This window comes from Coturnix japonica, chromosome 8 (genome assembly GCF_001577835.2).
Source record: "Coturnix japonica isolate 7356 chromosome 8, Coturnix japonica 2.1, whole genome shotgun sequence".
Taxonomy (NCBI): domain Eukaryota; kingdom Metazoa; phylum Chordata; class Aves; order Galliformes; family Phasianidae; genus Coturnix; species Coturnix japonica.
In genome coordinates, this window is record NC_029523.1 from 1,642,206 (window position 1) to 1,660,280 (window position 18,075).

The following is an 18,075-nucleotide window of genomic DNA, read 5'->3' on the forward strand; positions in this document are numbered from 1 at the left end:
TGCTTTAGAAAACATTTTTAAGAGCCAACTGTTTCACTGCTTTGAAATCTCTCTGCCCAAGAGCGAATCTTTGCATTCGTTTCAAAGCAGTCAGTTGTTTCGTGTGGAAGCTATGCAAGTAAGTTGGTGCACATTCATCAGTCTTCAAAGAGAAATGAAAAATAAATGGCTTCCTTATTTGAGACTGCTTTACTTCTCTGCTCACCACCTCCTTTCCCATTTCCTTTCCTTATTTGTCCTCCACCAGCTGCTACTGCAGACGCACCATGGTGTCGAAGTGGGATGTTGGCTGAAATGCAGGCGTTGTGTGGAGCTGTGAGTGCCAGCAGGGCACGGCACGTGGGAACGTGTTCAGGTGAGCCCAGCAGCTGCAGCACCTCTGATGTGCAGCCCAGCCAGGTGTCACAGCCACTGTGCACCCAGTTATCTGTGTGAACAGAGAGAAACAGGAACCGGCACAGGCACAGTGCTGCCAGCTTAGTTAGCATCACTGCCTGTTATAGCACCCTGCTTGAACAAATACAAGTACACCCATCTAAACAGGAGTTTCCAGTCCCAACCATTTCTGTAGCTTTCAAATGTTCTCTGTTACAATTGTGATATTTATGCTGAGGTAGACTGTAAAAACATTGAAAACATCTTGTTCTTGGGGGGGTTAAAATAGTGATGTAAATATGCAGATGCTATAGCAGCCCATAACAGCAGATCGCAGTAACCTCCGAATGTGGTCATATGAAAGTATTTTTGGTAAGCAGCCACACACGGCTTGCAAAATCTCAAGGCAAAAGAATTCGGTATTTTTCAGGACGTGTGATTGCAGGTAATATTTTCATATAAAGATAACAATCAAATCACGAATATTGAGCGCACGCTTAACACAGAACACGTGCAATAGCAGCAGGCAGCGGCTGAGGGATGCCGGCAGCAAACCCGCAGCTCAGGCACGGCGCGTCCCATGCAGCGCCTGGCTCGCCCCCTAGTGGGGTGCGACTGCGGGCTGCTCCTGATCGTACTCGGTCACTCTGATTAATGCCGGGGGGATGGCAGGGCGACTTTGTGGTGAAACAAACTGCTGCGCTGCTGGAAGCTGACTGTCTCCCTTCTGCTCTATCATTTGGTTTTCCTTGCAGTATCTCAGGTTGATGCAAAACTCTGCTTGCCAGGTAATCCTCTGTTTAGAGTGTCTCAATTAACTGCGTAATTAGAGGAACGCAATTGGGTCCTATCTTAACCCTCCCTCCACCTCCCCCCACACCCCACCATTCCCCAAAGAAAGAAAGGCCACTACAAACAGCCCCTGTTTGTACTACAAACCTGACACCCCCTCCTCCTCCCAACGATTCCATATTCACTTCAGCTCTATTTCCTATAGATATATTAATAACATAACATTTGTTATGTTACTAAGAGGCCATGGAAATAGAAAATCATATAACAAGACAAAATCAAGGCACTTGAAATAACTTTTATTACTCATTCATGCCAACTTAGCAAAGGAACTTTAAAAAGTGCAGGAGAGGGAACACACATTTCTAAAGACAGGCTTCGTAACTTAAAAATGATGGCAGCTGCTCAAAGAGCTGTTCTTTGGAGAAACAGGTACAATAACAAACTGCGCTGCGGTTCACTTGTTAAACTGCTGCTGTCAGTCAATGTGATTCCTACCAGCTAACAGTAAAAATGTTTTGACATGCAATCTTGTACGCACTTCAATAATAGTTACCCAACCAGAGTTTTCAGCCATCGAAATATTTCTTTTCCCGCTAGCTTAGAATCATGAAAATTCCAGTGTGCTACGAGTCCTGCTTTAAGGGGCACCCTGTCAATGACAGAGCCACCAGAACCACTCTGTAAATTGCATTGTTCAGAAGAGCAGTGTAAAATACAACTGTTGTATTTCATAATAAAAACCAGCTTATCATCAGGGACAGAGGGCTTTAGTGTCTAATAGAAAATACTGTCACGTAATGGGAAATGGAGGCAGCTAAGCTCCGTTCAGGCTTCAGCTTGAGCAGAAACAGGGCAGTGCTCACGCTCTGGGTGACCACAGAACTGATGTTGCCCAGCTTGTGCTTATCCCTCATGGCACCGGGTGTGAGCAGAGGCTGATGCAGCGAGCGTGGCCACCACTCATCCCAGCTCAGGAAGGCAATGGAAAGCACAGCTTTCCTCACGGCTCCCCACCATGCTCCTTCCTGCAGTCGTGCAGCGATGTGGTTTCATCTCCCAGTGGAAGAGATCTGTGAATGATTTGAAGGTTCAGGGTTCAGGGGTGGTTTGGAAAAACACCCGGCGGGCTGCAATGCCCGTGGGGGGAGCGGTCTTGTTAGATATGTTGTCTCTGGGTATTTCTGGCATTTCACCTCCTGCCTGAAGTCAGGAAAACTCAAAGAGAGAAAAAAATATGGAAAACTACATCCAGACACTTCCAAAATTGGAAACGAGTTTCCAAATGTTTTGCCAAAAGCACAAGTTAGATCTTGTTTTAGCCACCCAGCCCTCCTTGGACTAGAAAAAATTCAGTACAGTTTCCTTTCAGATATCAGATAAGCAGCATAAATAGCCACCTAAGAATCAAAGACACGACTAATTCCCATTCATTAGAAATGTGCAACATAAATAACCACTTGTTTCACTGCTCATTAATTACACTGGGATGCCTCCAGCTCTGTCACATGCAGCCAGGTCTGCTTCCATTCTGTCTCCTTTGACTAAATCTGTATTGTCCTTCTGCAGGCCTGCACCAATGAAAAGAAACAGGAAAGGCTGTGAGTCACAGGCATCCCACTGCCTCTGCTGTGCTGATTCCTGGGGAAGTAGGAGGAGAAGAAGGGCTCCAGCAGGTAAGATGCAGCCATCAATTTTGCTACTGTTCTAACAGCTTGTGCCTGAAGTACCATTCCCACGTGGCTTTCCTAGGCCCTCAGATTTCAAACACTGCCAGGGACTTTTGTAATACACCTCACAGTATATGTAAACACTGCTTAATGGATGGCTTTAATGCTGCCTTTCTGCTTCAAGGATTTTGTGTTGGTCACTGCTGCAGTGCTGGAACTTGCCCCAGGGCTGCACGCAGGCTGCCATGCAGCCAAGAACTTAGGAATGAATCTGTGTCATTTGAGTTCATGTTGGTTATGGGTTTTTGGCTGTGATGCTGTGGTATTTTAAAAGATAGTACCGAGTCACCAAAACCAGCACTTACCTTGTAAATGCATTGGCTTTAAGGAGAATCTTTCTCAAGCGGATGGAATTTCTCTGTAGAAGGGAAAAAAGTGATTAGGGCACTCACGTATGGGAGCCCTACAGTCAGCAAAGAGTTGTTATTTATGAGCTCATCGCTAAACCTGCGAGGGAATTGAGCAGAGCAAGGATTTGAACCGGGCTTGTTTCCCAATCATTGGTTCATGGTCTCAGTGTATGCTGTTAGTGCCAGTTTATTTCAGAAGCCTCACTAAATATTCATGAAGTTTGGGATAAAATCCCCACAAGACAGCAGTTACAGGAGCTGGATGAGATACAGGCTGTTCATGCTGAAGCCCTTGATTCAAGCTGCTCAGAGAAATACCTCATGCTCGAGTACCATCTCCCACACAGCAAGCTTATGTGCAGTGTTGCTCTCCGTTCAGCATGATATAGGAGAAAAAGACCCCAAAAGTCAAACTTGCTTTTTTTCCTACTCCAATTCTGCTTAGCCCAATGTACTAGAAATGAATAACATTAAAATTGGGCCATACATTTGTATTCCCGTTTTCTCTCCAACATCTCTACACTGGGTAAGCCTGCTTTTAAATTTGCTGCAGTTCATTTCAAGATTACCCTGGAAGGAGTGATTTCATTTATCTTCACAATGAAAGCTGGTGGGAATGGTGGCTTCCCCAGCGTTAACTGTATGAACAGAAAGTGGTGCTGTGAGGTCAAGAGGAAGCACAGGACCACAGTGCTCAAAATATTACCAAACTGTGTTATGAAAACAGATGTGCTCTGCTGCTTCTTTCTATGTATGGGGAATTTTCTCAAGACCTTCACATCAGTATTCTCTAACCACAAAGGCTTTTGTCTCTTCTTCCACTTTCCGCCTTTGAGAAAAGATCATAGTTTTTTTTTTGTTGGCTCTTTTGTTTCTCCCCTTTCTCTCCATCAGGTGATCATTCAGTGTTTCAGGCTGTGACTCAACAGTTCCCATTCAGGACTTTATCCAAACACTGAACAACTGTGCTGTGCCATTGGAGTAGCATGAGAAGTTCTACGCATCGAGAGGTGACTGCATCAACTGCAGCAGGGCGCAGCTTTCAGCCTTGACTCCTTAAAGTCAGAGGTAAGTTTTTGGGTGGCGTAGAGTGATTGTGACATTTATAGCTAGGCCTTTTTTTAGGAATGATGGAGTTCTGTCAGTTGGTTGTAGCAGTTTTGTAGATCGGTTTCAAAATTGCACTTTTACTCTGCTGATTAGCTGGTATTCATGGCCAGCAGCGTGAACTAGGCAGTGTTAGAAGCGTGATGTGTTAGTGCTGGGTCAGAGGACAGGGGATGTCAGTGCCTGGATCACAGCTGTAATGCTGTACCTGGCCTTGGTTACATTGCTGAGGGTCTGTGGAGTGCAGTTCTTCTGTGGAAAATGGAATTGTCATATTTGCCTACAACAAAAGAGTGCTACAGCAGGCTATCAGCTCCACTGGACTGTATACAGGAAGGTGCACAGAACTGCTCAGAAAGCTCTACGAGCTACTTGGGATTTGGGCTCGCATTTGTTTAGCTCCGCTAACTAAATTCCAGTGTAACAATTACAATAGATCCTTTGGTTCTTCTTTTATTTTGCATGCCATTGGAAAAGGACCTTCTAATCTATGCCCCAGGCTCAGCAGCAGTGCAGTCAGGAAAGGAACTGAACATTAGGGCTTCTGTCAGTTTGGACTGGAAATAACTGTGCAAAGGATTGTGAGATTTTGCTGTCTTCAAATGAGAAATGCACTTTAGCTTCAGTTTATCTTCGAATGTAACTTCAGTTCAAATCTTAGCTTCACATACTATATTTTGCCTTTTCCTAATAAAAAATCCATGTGGAAGTGACTAGAAATAGGAAGAAAACATCTAATTTGCAGAAAAATGCCTTGATGGTTGTGAAATGAGAGTGCCTGACAGACCGCCTCATGGTGTTTGTTCTTGCTCAGCTACAGTGAAGGCAGATTAAGCATAAATTACTCAGTGAGCAAATGCCTTGTTTTCTGTATAACTCCACCTCTTTTGGGCATTCTGCCTTGTCCCCACCCCTTGCACTTGTCTGCATGTCTTAATGGCAGTATTCATGCAGCTGGTAATTTATGTGGCTGAGGGAGAAGATTTACACAGAGCCTTCCCTTCAGTTATTCAGAAAATGTGAGATACAACATGTGATTTGTTGGGTCCCAAACTCCTAACTTAAAAGTCACGAACATCTTAATGGCTGGGCTCGAGCAAGAGAAGTTTTACATGCAATAGCTGGAGTTAGAAGTTAGTTCTGAGCTCCTCACTTTACACCTAGTTACAAAAGTTTGTCTTCAAAATAAATACAATGCCTATTGTAACATAAGCACACAGTAATTTGGCTTTGGCTGAAGCAGTTCGATGCGCCGCTCTGGAAAACAGACGGAGCTGATCCAGTTACGGAGACCTACTTGATTCAGATGGTGTCTTGTGTCATAAACACGAATTGTTAATTTCATATTACTCATAACAGGCGCACTGTGAATGTTTGCAGCGTTTATAGGCTATCAGTTACAAATGTGATTATACCAGCCATTCCTCAGGACTGACACCAGTTTCAAATTAGAAGCTGACAGGCCTCACCTGCTCCTGAGTTCACCGACAGGTCACCTTCTTGTCATTTTGGCCGCCCCCCCTCAGAATGACATCTGTGTTCATAAAGGGATAGCGAGGGACTCTAAGTTGTTAGAATTGTTGAAGAATAAGAATAAGGTGTCATCTACTCCAATAACGTGGTACTCAACTTTGGCCTTTCAGATGGCGTGATGCTTGTAGCACCTGACAATGTTTCCAGATACAAGAATAGCTGGATTGGAGGGGCAGCAGTTGTTCCCTCTTCTACGCACCGATGCTAGGCATTCAGCTCAGTGCGAGAGCATAGACAATCTCAGAGCATTCAGCAAAGAGTTTCAAAATACCTTTATCTTTTTTACATAAAGGAATAGCACGTGAGCTTAAATGACAACATTCAGTGGATGTTATTACACATTCAGATTTTAAAACAGCTTGTGAAAGGCAAAAATTAAATACTGTATGACAAACTACTTAGAAAAAATACCTTTAAAAAGGTATTTAAAAAATAGCCTTTTCGATCTGTTGGACATTTGCATGAATCTCTGCATACTGTGAGTGGAGATGCAAACCATTATGTTATGTGGAACTGCCTTAGCACTTAAAAACTTACTAATGAAGATTTTTCACATTCACTCGATTATCTACTTCACTTGAGATCGGGCAGTCCAATTACTCTGCCCAGATACTTCTCAGAACTCAGAAAAAGGGCATCCATCTTCCAACACAACTGCATAATTAGCTGATTTCTGTCAGGGAACACACGGAAACGTCAAATCCAAATAACCTCAGACTGTCCAGAATGGAGATTTGGGCTCCTCTGCAATACAAGTTTACTGAATAAGTGCGCAAACCAATACATGCATACCTCAAATGGGACTTCTGTACATCTGTCTTCTTAACGCTTGGGTTCTACAGGAAGCTAAGCACGTGCATACATGTAAGCCCACTGAAGTTGCCTGGCCCATTGCTGCTGTATGTAGAGAGGCAGGTCTGTGGGTGAGCTCCCAGCTATGGGGCTTGAAAGCTTTTCTCCGGGTGGCTCCAGGGGCTGGGTGGACTTATACTCACCTTGAGCTCAGTTGTGTGCTGGTGGAAAAAGAGCAGAGTCGTGTTCCTGAGAGAATGGGAAAGGATAAACAAGACGTTGAATTGCACTTTGCCAAATGAAGGGCTCAGAGCAGACAAGGAAAATCTTTTTTTCTTTTTCCCTCACTAAATGAGACCTTTATTTTTGTCTTAGACACAGTGGCTAGCAGAACTGTGAGGACATTCACAGTTATCATAGTTGCCATCATTCTCTGCAATCTGTCCTTGATTTTATTTTCTGCTTCAGGAAATATTATAGTATTGTTATTTTATCTATATTAAATAAAGCCAGGGCCTGACTCTTCGTGGTGTAAACAAGCATGACTTCAGGAAAGCAGTGCTGAATCACGCCATCTGTGTGTCTGATTCTTAATATAAAAAGGAACATGTTAATAGAGAATAAAGAGAAGTAAATATTTGTTATAGAAACTCGTGTTATCAACTCAGACACCCCCTCCAACATTTAGTAGGGGAAAAAAAGCCCACCTATGGTAGATTTACAGAAGCCACCACTTTTTTTTTTGTTGTTGTTGTTTTGTTGTTTTTTTGGTTTTTTGTTTGTTTGTTTGTGTTTTTTGTTTTTTTTTTTAATTTTTTTTAATGATTTGGATATTGATCATTTTTAATCTTCTTCTCAGAACAACCGGGAGATCTATTATAGCTTGAGCCAGCCACGAAAAGCAGGTCCGTTCTTTAACCTGCCCCAATTCACTTGGACATATTTTATATCTCCAGGGATTCAGCCACAAAGTCCATTAGAGCATCAGATGCAGTGAGGTCAAATCAATTGTCCATACTGCAGACAAGGTAACCATCATTTACTGTAATTCTCCCCCGTCATGGTAGAGGAGAGGAAAGGTTAAAAGCTGTATTACCATGAGGCTGTCTCATCTATCTTTCAGTATATTGGTAATACCTAAACATTGCTTAAAGAACTGAATGCACAATCTTAGATGTGTGTTAAAATGGATTTAGAGGTTAGATCGCCAAATTTGCTAATGATGATTTCTTCAAAGAACAGCAGAAAAAAATAAAAATTTTAAAACAAAAAGCTTAAAATATATTGTTACGTCTGACATGACCGATCCAAAGCTATACTGAACATTCATCTCACAATGACCTGAATGACTGCTATTTATCCTTCCCTATACATAGATATATTTACCTATGAAGTAATTTGCTGTCATCTCTTTAAGGTGGAGATGCTACGACAGTCCAAAAACAAAAGAGGAAGTAAATTCAGGATGTATATTTTTGCACTGTAAATCAAGTCCTTATGTGTTTGCACTCTAGGATGGGCAATAATAATTGACTGAAGCAATCACTGCTGTGGGAAAACAAACGTCCTGGCAGTGTCGCATCTGAAGGTCAGGTCTGATGACACAGTAAGTACCTGAACTCTCACTGACTCCCAGGGAGGAGGCTGCTGAGCGCCTCCTGGAGCTCGCCTGGCAGGGACAGATTTACACAGCCACAGGGGCGGGGGGTGAGGATGCTTTTTTTGCTCCCACCTCCTTCTGTTGGGTCTGCAAAGTCATTTATTTCCATTACAGCGCCATGTTCTCTCTGGCTCCTCTGCTCGACACGTCAGCTGCATGAAACCAGAGAGAAAAGGCACTTCTGTGCTGCCAGGGACTGTGCATCCCTTCTCCTTCAAACAGTTGTGCTGGCCCTGATTTACCTCATGCAAGCTGGTGGGTGCACTGTTTGCATGAAGGGGAGCTGTGTCCACCCCGCACACGTGTGAAAGCTGTGGCACCATGGCCCAGATCTTGTCGGACACTGTTGAAACAGGAAGCAGTAAACCCAGCTTTATTCACTTGACTTGCTTATTTGCCTTTTCTAGGTTAATCTTTTCTCTTTCCCTGGATTTCTTTAATCCTGGGATGTTTTCATTGAGAAAGTGATTGAATGAAGAGGCATTTAGATTTTCTGTATTATGGAAATATTGTCACAGCTGTCAGGATCAGTCTTGTAGTCCTTCTGCTTCAGAAGCTAAGTTCTAAGCAAACATACACATCCATTTAAAGTAGAGGCAAAGGAATAAGGAGCCTAAAATAGTCCCTGCAATACAAGTGTGTATTTCTGAGGCTGCCACATATTCTGACATATGCTTATGGAAACCATCTTGGGAGACTGCTTTTCCTCTTCTGTTTCCTCTTTTCATGACTTACCTTAATACAGACTCTCTGGGCTCCTTTTCCTCAGTCTGTGTTGCCCATCACTTCTGAATTCACCATTCTGAATGGTTATTCACAGGTCTTACAAAACAGCTCAGATTGGCATCGTGCACTGCACATAACAGAAAGCCTTTGGATCAGGAAAAATACTTATTGAAATCAGTAAGAGGAAAAGAGCTTCAAGTCCAGCAGTTAACACTTCATTCTGGCCTTTTTCTCAGTAGATAAAAACATTGGCTTGGTGATGCCTACTCCTTTTCTTTTTAAGATCAATGCGACAAACTGAAGTTGTCCACTGAATTTGTTTGCTGTGTTAGCACTGCAGTTCACATTAGACTTTTAAAAAATGACTATTTGATTTTACAATAATTCCAGCCTGTGCAGCAAGTGAATGTATTTTTAAGGAAATCTGTTTAAGCAGGAAAATCACTAAGGAATTCCTCAGGAGTTATATATAGCTCTTAGTTGACAGACTCCCTTAAATAACTCCTTTTTCTATGTCTACAGTAATTAAAACAAAAGTTGTCCTTTGAGTATTTGCTGTTGGCAAGATGTATTTCGTTTAATTTTCTCCAAATGCTCAAAAGCTTTCTACATTTATGGGGAAGTAGTTTGGTCTTGTGAACATGAGAGAGATTCATATTATTTGAATTGGCCATAAGGTAATATATTCCAGCATACATCTCTGATTCTCCTGGTCACTTTGAGGGAGTGCAGAAATTGCCTGCTCATTGCATCAGTAGTCACTGTCCTGGAAACTGAGTTAATGGCATGACAGCTGTAGCACTGCAAACAACATCAGTGTGGGGCTTTGGGGATAAAATTCCCCTCTTAAGTAACTAAAGCAGGCAGTCCCGATTACAGAAAATGGTGACATTAAACAGAGCTGCTCCGAATGTGTGCATGAAACAAGTAGAAAAGTGCATTTGTGAGCAAGTCTTAGCCTGGGTGTAGCTTGCATTGTGTTGAAGCACAACTAATTCATGTTAAAGATGAAATGCAAAAGCTCTCCTAGGAGGCTGTCAGGGGGCATTGTCATTTTTGAAAAGTAATATACTCTTAAATGCTGCAATACATTTTAAAGAATGACATTGTACATCTACATGAAAATGGTCTGTGCTGTGCTACAGGCCACCAGAGAAGGCTTGAATGTGAAAAAGGGTGGTATTGTTTGTGACCAGGTGAGTAACTATCAGCTTAGAAGGAATGTACAAACACAAACTAAATGCTTCACTAAATATTTTGGTATTTGCTTTTGGTTTGATTTTTGGGCTGAAATTTACTCATAGTTGAATTTTACTATTATTTGAATGTTCCTGAAGGGCTGAGGGAAAGCATGTCAACCAGTGACTGATGGATCCTGCTTTATATGCATCCATCTATATACCTTGCTTATGAGTTTGTTCACTTCCTCAGATGATGGTTAAAAGATGAGTGCGTATTTGACCAACACGGTGAGAAAATGCAATGAAATGAAACATTAACTGGAAGTTCTTCCATTTTGCTCCATGTCCTTTTGAAACCAATGTGCCAGATTAACTGAAAGACAGAAAAGTAGTAGAAACATTTCTGTGCATTAGAAGAAAAAAAAAATGTATTTAATTTTGCCTTCCTTGTGCTCAGTTCCAGCTGTGAATTTAGAAGTAATATACTCTGATTCTGAATGGAAAGCCTTGACAGAAACTGGCTTTAAACAAAAGCAAACTGATTTATTTTCTTTAGTAAAGTTGAGAAAAATGTAAGCTGTATGACAGGGAAAGGTTATATAGGAGTTATATAGTTATACAGGAACCTGTTAGCAATGTATTTTTTCCTATGGCTATTTGCTCATCACTGATCTTGACCATATCTCCTATGAACTCATTAACAACTCTTAGTATGAAAAAGCACCTCTTAAATAATTTACTATAAACCGGAAGTAATATTGAGCATTTGTAAATATGACCTTCCTTTGCTGGTTTGTTTCTCTTTTCATTTTTTCTTCCTGGATCTGTCCTGTTCTGTTTGAATATCCATGAAAGGAGCCAAAGAAATGGGAACTCACCTGCGTGGTGATATCAGTCATCTTACTCACAGATATTCTACAGCTTGTCCTGTTTTCCACTTCCTCTTACCTGATCCTTTCATAACTCAGCTTCTCTAGTGGGAGCCAATGGGTCTTTCCAATGTAATTTATACAGCAGTTGATGATTTAAATGGCAAAAATCCAAAATGCTTTTTGAAAATGTAAGTAAGTCTTTCTGGATCTCATTAACAAAAGTTCTTGATTGATTACAGCAGGAATTTTTTATTTTCTTTTTCCATACATTTTATTCATGAGATTCAGCTGTTGCTTTCCAAAAATACTGTGGAACTGTTTTTTTGTTTTGTTTTGTATTTTTTTGTTTTTCCCATTGTCTTTTTGTCCACTGGACTCAGCCTAAACCTTCTTAGTGGTCATATATAGGATGATGCCAGTTGTGAGATCTCATGACCACCAACCACACAGACAATAATATAAACACTGCAGCAGGAGTTTTGCAGTACAGCAGACTTGTTTTCATCCTGAGATCGAGATGCTTCTAAGCATGCATTTAAAAAACAAAAAGGGAGGTTAGAATGCGGAGTTGTACATTAGGGCCAAACATTTGCTCATGAATAACAGCTTAGCTACTTTACTGTTCGATTCTGAATGTATGAAAATCAAAACATGTCAACTTTACCTTGTCCAACCTGTGAGAAAATAGTGGAACCAGCTTGGCTCCATTTGCGAATAGCTGACGCTCTCTGATGGTAAAGAAACAACTTATGTGTTAATTTGTGGGTAAAGTTATTCTGATGGAGATTATAACAGTGTGAATTAGTGGAGTCATAACTTAAGGAGCTATTAGGTCTTGCTGACCTTCTTCCTGCATAAATTTTGACCCTTACTACTACTAAATTGAATTTTCTAAGTAAGAACTGACTTGTACTGGTGTTAAGTACTGGACAAGTTTATTTTATTACAGTTCTGTAAAACCCCACTGGTATCTACTCCTTTATTTTGGATTTGGAATTATAATGTCAGGAAAGTATGGGGTAAAGCAATGGGTGGTGGTGGATCCAGTTGCATGCTCTGCTCTGTTTAGTTCCTTTTTGCCAACAGGATGTGAATTATGCAGGTGGGCCTGAAAAGCCTCCTGTTGATCTCTCAAGACATCACTCGCTACCAGATGCAATCAGCATACCTGGCACCTGTTTTGGAAGGAACAGGTAAGACATTTTGCCATTTTAATAGTAAACACTGTTACTGTATGCCATTTCATCATCCCTATCAGCTGAGGCATATGCTTTTTCAGGTGGCTGACTGGTACATTAATCCGTGTGCACCCTAGTTGGTGTCTCTATGAGCAAAGCCACGTCTTCATTGCCCTCAGAGAAATTGCTTACTGGCATCCCTACTGTGCTTTTCAGTCCAGCATTGCCGGTGTTTTGCGTGCACACTTTTCTAGTTAATGTACATCCTTAGATTTGGCTGAGAGGTAGTGAGATATTTGGGTAGGCCCTGAAGTGGAGCGCAAAGTATGCTTTCTGTACCATCTCAGCTTCTGGTTTTAAAATGGTGCATTTTAGGGCAGTATGACAGAGCTCTGAGGTAAAATTAGAGACTCCCAAGAAACAAAATGAGCAAGAATATACCAACAAGACTTCCTCTACTTTCCTCTCATTTGCTCTTTTTATCTTAAGTACCTGCTTTATTGGAGGACAGTACATTAATCTGTCGTGCCATAAGCCAGACTCTAAACGTAGCTTGATAAATTTTGGGGTGAAATTTAGCTACACTGTCTAAAAATGCTTATTGGTCTCCATGGATTTGAGCTGAATTTATTTAATATAAAGTGCTATATAAAAAGCCTTCTCTGCAGTTAATTAGCCTCCAGGTTATTGCAAGCCCAAAGGCAGTGTATTTGAGTTTTCACTGTAACTTGCAATGATCAGCAGTATTTAATTCTTACATTACACAAAGTAGATGGCACATCCTTATCTGGCTACTGCAAATCCATTGTTTTTAGGCTCTATTCTAATATTTTTGGCTCTTAAAAACGTCACTAACATGAGGAAATTTGCTGAAATCAGTTATGCTATGAAATGACAGCAGCAGTAAAGCTGTATGTTCCTCCTGAAACATACTTGCCAAAGGCAAGATTTGTTTGTTATATTATAAACCTACAACAAATCGGGCTTATTCAGACTCATCTGGGATAGGGCTGACCTAAACTTATTAATTATTCCTGTTTCCCAAGGAGACAACATGAGCTTTACTTCATTGGATAATCCTGCTTTCTCAGGAAACATTTACCCATGTTCCAATCCCCAGTTAGCAGCGGCAGGCAGGAGCTCTTTAGTGGTTAGAGAAGTGGCAGAAGGTTAAATCATCTGACTTTGATGTTGTGTTGATTGTTTATCCTGAGTGTACAGTAAGATCTTAAACAAAAAAATCAAAGCAGCAAAGTGGGTGTATTCAGTGCTGGACAAACAGAGCTGACAAGTTAAAGAATATGTGAACGTATTAAGCTGAGACCAAAGTGCTTCATTTATAATGGAGATTACGGTAAGGAACAAATGAAGTTGTCTAAATGTCTCTTGAGCCTTAATTCTGGTTTGGCCACAAGTTAATAACGCGACCAGCACTTAACAACAAAATGCAGGGTTGTATTATCTTTTAGCAAATGCCAGTCATGTGCAATCCAAGCGGGTCAATTACCAGCAATTCTCTGAAGATCTCCCGAAACCTCAGAAGAGTCAGAGATGCCAAGAAAATGTCCAGATGCACAGAGACATAGCAACAGAAACAGGGCTCAAAACAATTTGCAGAAATGGAACTTAACCATGAGAGGGAAGAACCCGGCCTGATTTCCATTTCATTAAATATTTATAGGGATACATACATGTAATGTGATTCTAAATTATAGAAAAAGCATGAATGGAACTAGTTCTGTTCCACTCACACTTTAATCTTTCAAGTGTGTGGCATCTGGCAGGGGTAACAAACAAAGGCTTTTTTTTTTTTTTTCCTTCTACTAACATCCTAGACATATGAAAATTAAGATGTATTTTGACTAATTCCAAATTGTTCTGAGGGAAGGAGGGAGCGAGAAAGGAAGGAGAGAAGAGAGAAAGGAAGGCAGGTTGGGAGGAGGAAGGAGGGGGAAAGAAAGATGGAAGGAAGGAGGGGATGGGGGGGGAGGGAAAAGGAAATGAAGGGAGGGAAAGAAGGAAGGGAGGGAGGAAGGAAAGAGGGAGGGAGGGAAGAAGACAAGGAAGGGAGGGAGGAAGGAACAAGGAGGGAAGGGAGGAAGGAGAGAGCAGGCTTTCACATACTTACCCTGCTTAAAAGTGTCTGTGTTTCATTATGTACCCGCACTGAAAGTGATGGCCAACAACAATGCAGGGAAAAAAAAGTTTTTTTTTTTTTCCCCCCCCCCAAAACAACAACAACAAAGCACAGGAAGATCAGTGTCTAAAAAATAACCAGAACACTTTTTTCTCTGCAACCATCCCTCTGACTGCAAGGCAATCTCAGCCTTGTGCAGGTAAACTGATTGGGTTACGTGTCTTTGGTTGGCCTTGCACTACCCCCATCCCTTTCCCCCCGTCCCCCCCACCCCCCAACATTCCCAGCGCTCAGGCTCAGCTTTCTGCAAAGTCTCATAGATCTCTTTTAACACCAGAGAAACTCCTTGCTCTGCCTCCAAACATGTCAGTTTCTCTCCCTGTGATCTGCTGTCCTGCATCCTCCTTCTACTGCTGCAGAAGAGGAAGCTATGTTAGTCTGCTCAGACTGAACCACAGTGCCGATTAGCTGACAATCAATTAGAGAATGACTTATTAAGTGGCAGAAGAGGATGCATCATGTGGTCACATATAAAGGCAAAACCTTTAGTAAAATGAGAGCTTAAAAATGTCATGAAGATGTTTGTGATCAATGTGAGGAACTGGAGGCCACCACTGGAAGCTGCTTTGGTACATGATGGGTTCAGATATGTTGAAACAGAACTCGGAGTCAGAAACATACAGCTCTGAAGCTTTGAGAAGAAACAGAAAACTAACTGAAACCAGTGTTTGTAGGAGCTGTAGATAAGATTATATATATCAGATTTAGAGAGGTCCTCAGAGGAAAATAAAAACATCTCACTGTAAAAACATCAGCTACAGTAACAAAGTGAAAAAGCTTGAAAGTGCATAGATCCTTTTATATCCAATTTTGGAAAACCAAACTATGCCTCTGTGATCTGTTGTATTTTTGTTGCAGGTTTTAACCCATCTGTACAGCTTTAGGATTAATAGACGTTATCCAAGACAAGTATAAAAGAAGCAGCACCTCATTCAGCACATTGACTGCAATTTCCAGTGTATTTATTCCATTTTCTGCTGGGATCACGGATGGAGCAAAGATTAGAAAACAATATGGCAGGAACTCTTGATGCTAAACATTCAAGGTATGTATCACAGACTGTCTCAAATTCTCTGACTTTTTAGGTTTAAATCCTTTCAAAGCTTTCCTGACGTTTTTGGTCCATTTTTGGCAAGGTATATACGACACAGACAGAAGAGTCATGGAAGACTCACACGCTTAAGGTTTAAATTTACAAAGAGCAAGTCATTCTCCATCAAAACTAAGGTGTTGCATGTTTATTTACAGACCAGGCTCCAGTAGTAATGTGTATTCATCATGCAAACTGATTTGAATTTAATTCTAAACCCTGTTTTGCACCAGGAAAACACGAGTTTCATTTTACTCGTCTCTGTTTTCAATTATAATTTGACAAAAGAAATAACTACATTGCCTATTTGATTTGCCAGAACTTTATCTTAGCACCACCTGTTGAGCCCTCGGCACTTGAATTCTGACATATAGCAGAGAGCAAAATTACACAGTTGGCACATTGACTAGTAAGGATGCCAACAAAAGCATAATATATCTTTTGTACTCAAAGTACAACAAAATATATATTAAGCTACCAACTGCAAAAGTTTAAGAAAACCACATTTAATTACACACGAACATATCTTTCCAACAAATAACTCAGTAGAAAAAANGAAGCGTACTCCCTCTGATAAATGAGAGGGAGAAAAAGCAGTGACAGACATAGGAGAGGCTGAGGTGCTCAGCGAGTAAGTCCTTTGCCTTAATCTTTGATGGCAGTCACTCTTTCTATATCTCTCGTGTCCCTAAACCTCTAGATGGGGTGAGGGGGACCAAAATCCCTCCTGCTGTGCTGCCCTCCAACATATTAGATAAGTCGGCCGTCAGGCAAGTCCCTGGCAACTAGAATAACATCACAGCAAAGCAGATGAATGCCCAGCTGTAACCTCGATCCAGAACCATCACCCCTGCCGCATCCAAACAGACTAACTGACATAACCAGGGCAGTATCCTGCACAGCTCCCCATTTACTAGGCATCTCCTAGTCTTGTTTATACGAGCTGTAAGAAAGTGCTCACTGACAGAACTGAGAGGCTTGGGCTCAGTCGGTTCAGACACACTCACTTACAAGTGCCCATAGCAAACACACGGGGAGGGTTCCTGATTTCTCAGTGCCTGCAATACTGGGCAGCACAGGTGCTTTTACAGAACAGAAACCTACAATGTCCTCCACTGTATTCACCAGTAAGGTGACTAAGCATTCCACCCATGATCAACTACTTTCTTTCTTTGGCTTTAATCTTTACACAACAAATATAAAGACAAGAAAGTTCTAAATGCTGCCACAGAAAGTTACCTGATACGTGTCCCCATAATCTTCACTGTCTGCACTTCCAGCGTGACATTTGTCACTGCTGAAATCCCAGGCAGAGCGGGGCACAGCAGGAAACTCTCTATTCCCCGTGTTGAAACATCTTCCCCAGGTGCCCGAACCACCCACGGCTCCACACGTGTGAATGACAACAGTGCCCACATAAAGACCAACATGACAAAGCAGTGATTGTTTTTTACTATGTGTTGTGATGCTCTCAAAGCAACAGCCAGAGCTTTACCACACCACTGTTATTTTGACCTTTTATTCCTTTCCCTTTTTGCTCCATTTAACTGCTTCAAAAATAGAAGCACTAACTTTTTTTCCAATTAAAATGCTCTTCTGTAACACTAGAATGGGATGATAATAGCAGGGTGGCATAGTCTGGCCAAAGCAAATGAGAACAAACCCAACTGCAGCAGCCACAGATACAGAAACAAAGGAAAAGAACTGCTTAGCTTTAGAAGGACTCCAACAGGCAGGGATCCCTGGAAACACATGCTTTCCCCTTCACTGCCAGCCCTTAAATGAGGTCTGTGAAGGGGTGGATCCTGGCTCCACCTCTTGCAGCCATCAGGGGGATTGTGTGCACCTGATCATCTCTGGGTGGGCCCTGCCTTCCCACCAGGTGCTCAATCAATGGCTCAAGCTGACACTCAGCCCTTCCTCTACACCTTCTCAGTGTATTCATTACACAGCTGCCAGGCACTTGCTCCATTGTTGCTGCTTCTGGTCACCTTGACTCTGAACTCCTTTTTAATGTCCAATCAACTGTAGCACATACGAAAACAGGAGAGCTCGTTTCTTGTTTACATAATGAAGCTGATGGACGTTTTTCTACTGGCATTAGATCTTACAGGTCACACATGTTTAATAAAATGTATGGAGTGCCTTTAGCTGCTGCTGAACGTTACCTTGCTTTTAGGTCCTCGTAGGATTTGTTATTCAAACATCATATTTAAAACATCAGGGATGTCCAACTCATGCTGGCTGTGCAGTTTCAGACCATCATTTATACCTTCTGTTTCGATTTAGGCATTCAGATTTTAAAATACACAGTGGGAATTCTTATCTTTTAGAAATCAACTGAACTTTTACATTTACTTCAGTGCTGTACATTACATCCCAAATGCAGTTTCCTTTTTTTTAATGCCACAAGGTCCAAAGCAGCCGAGGCATTTTTTGTGTCAGTGACCCCTTGCAGTCCCATTAGTTATTTCACATTACAAGTACAGAGT

At 41.6% G+C, this 18,075-nt stretch overlaps 1 long non-coding RNA gene across 5 annotated transcripts in view; it reads left to right on the top strand.

Annotated features, from left to right (window-relative positions):
• Window positions 1-251: 251 nt before the first annotated feature.
• The window catches only part of LOC107317168, a 46,474-nt gene continuing 28,650 nt past the window's right edge, over window positions 252-18,075 (top strand). For 2 of the 5 annotated variants that reach the window (XR_004308197.1, XR_004308199.1), the window contains exons 1-6: window positions 252-355; window positions 2,737-2,843; window positions 4,142-4,315; window positions 7,636-7,707; window positions 8,194-12,311; window positions 15,352-15,538. This is a non-coding gene — a long non-coding RNA (uncharacterized LOC107317168). The remainder of the gene's footprint in view (window positions 356-2,736; window positions 2,844-4,141; window positions 4,316-7,635; window positions 7,708-8,193; window positions 12,312-15,351; window positions 15,539-18,075) is intronic. The other 3 variants (XR_004308198.1, XR_001556756.2, XR_004308200.1) reach the window with 3 other exon arrangements.